Source organism: Bactrocera latifrons, unplaced genomic scaffold (assembly GCF_001853355.1).
Source record: "Bactrocera latifrons isolate USDA-ARS-PBARC rearing strain unplaced genomic scaffold, ASM185335v1 scaffold_696, whole genome shotgun sequence".
NCBI classification, from domain to species: Eukaryota; Metazoa; Arthropoda; class Insecta; order Diptera; family Tephritidae; genus Bactrocera; species Bactrocera latifrons.
The window spans coordinates 101737-104223 of record NW_017537374.1 but is presented as its reverse complement, the minus strand read 5'-3'; positions in this window follow the sequence as shown (position 1 = coordinate 104223).

Here is a 2487-nt window from a genome sequence, read left to right as displayed (position 1 = left end):
TACAAGTCGTATGGAATTGGGGTAAAATTATTATCTTGGCTTTAAATTATCTTCTAGCTAATTAAAAATAAACTGATTAAAGTTAAGTTTGAACATATTTTTAAACAACATAAAGTAAAATTTTTTTGTTCAAAAACCACTTTTTTTAATTTTTAACAAATTACTAAAATTTTACCCTTTTTTTGGATTTTTTTAATTTAACTAGAAGATAAATTATTAAAAAGTATGAATAACTTTTAATTTTTTGTTTCCGAAAGAAATTGCGACGTCGCGCAATTGCTTCCCAAAGGCGGAGTATCAAAGTTTTCGTATTAAAAAAATTTGGGAATGATGTTTAAATACATAAATTGGCGTATAAATGTGAATGAACATAAGAGCAAGTATGTTACATTTTCGCTAAGACTAAAAATGTGCCCGGCAGTAAAAATTAACAATATTTTAGTACCCCAAGTGAATGAAGTAATTTATCTTGGTATTCACTTACGTGGAATAAACATATATCTAGTAAAGAGCTGCATATTTAAATTAGCTTTAAAATAAAAACTTTAAAATTAGCCTAGACAATAAAGTGATTTTATATAACGCGGTGATAAAGCTGATTTGGATGTATGCCATTTAACTGGGGGGTCCGACCTGTGCAACTATTATAGATATAATCAGGCATGTGCTGAAAATCGCGTGATTTCATCTTGTTCGGTATCAAATCGCACGAAATGATTTGGGGAGTGATGAAACTCATTCGATTTTCGAATTAAAATTTTTTATAATATAAAATATCAAAACTGAAAACAAACTATTAAAAATAGTTTATATATTTATAAATAATAGCATTCGATTCCAATTTTGAGTTATTTTAAGAAAATTTCAAACGTATTGAACATATTGAATTATAAAAGTTAATAATTACTACAGTATATAGATATTGNTTTTAAGAAAATTTCAAACATATTGAACAGATTGAATTATAAAAGTTGATAATTACTACAGTATATAGATATTGGCAACCCTGGGTTGTGAGAGAGCAATCAGCTGATACGTTTCCACGGCAAAAACCAAAATGCTGTAGATTCTCACGTCATCCGACGTCAAAGAGAGAAGAGAGTAGCGTTTTTCACTGGGCACTTACATTGCGCGCCCATAAGGTAGGTCGAATCAGCTGACACGACCCACGATTCTGTGTTTTTGACTGTATCTGCTATAAGTGAAATTACATAAGTTCGTTTAAACTGTATGTTAACAATGTTAACATCCAGCATCTGATTTTTTACAGATTCATTGCATACTATGGGAAAATAAAGAAGCATTGTAGAATATTATTAGCGATATAAGGCTATTAATAAAGCCAATGACCATAGCAGTTGAGATAAAATTAGCAGCCACGTTCCAGAGAGCCGTTGGAAAAGATTCCCATATCGCGCTTGACAAAACGTGCTAAAACAAACTTTGAGACCTTTGAAACGGACACAATGTCGTACGTGGATAGAATTCCGAAGGTCTCAAAATGAATATAGCCAGTCTAAATATCATTTTTATAAAGAATTTGGGATTCCTGAAGTAATTAGCTGCGTGGAGGGAAAGCAAATCAAATTGTTAAAACCTCGTGATAATGGACATTAATAGAAAAAGCTGTTTTAGCATCAATGCAATGATAGTAAGTTAGATAATGACCATTGCATACGTATCGATATACAGTTGTGTTCAAAATAATTGAGATGCATCGCAATATAAAATACAAAGTTAGGTTTTTCAACATTTATTTTTTATAAACGAATTGTTCATTTTATACAATCTTTTTATGCACTTTTAAATTTTTTACAGATGATAAAACCAAAGACTTTGAATATAAGCATAACAAAAAGAAAATATATATTAATTCAACTGACTTAGAAATAAATTTTGAACATATATTAACGGAACATATAGGAATTGGAAAAGTAGGCTTATTTAGTGCACTAGACGATCATAAATACAATATTCTACAACAAATAACAATAGAATTATTCGAAGGAAATGGAAATGTAAAATTTGTAAGATATGTGTACAATGCTAAAGAAATAGAAAGTGAAGACGAAGTTTATAGTGAGATCCAAAGATATCATAAGAATTAAACGGGACATGCCTGCATCAACGAAAATTATGAAGGCTTAAATCAGTTAATATATTTATGCATTCAGAAGTTAAAAATAATTGCGATATTTGTAGCAGATGTACATAAATTCGATTGCAACCCTATTAAAGAAAAGTTTAAATTTATAGATATTCCGACGGACATAAAGATAATAGTGTGTATACTAATTCCATATGCAATATCTTAACCTCTGTAGACCGTTGTTCGTTATTTGCAGCTGCTTTTTATCTGGAAGAGCGACTCCATAGAACATTAACGGAAAAATAACAATTTTGTGTACTAAATACAAATAAATTATTATGCTACAAGATACAAACCAATCAATGCTGAATATGGGAGCTTAAAACAAATTATTAAAC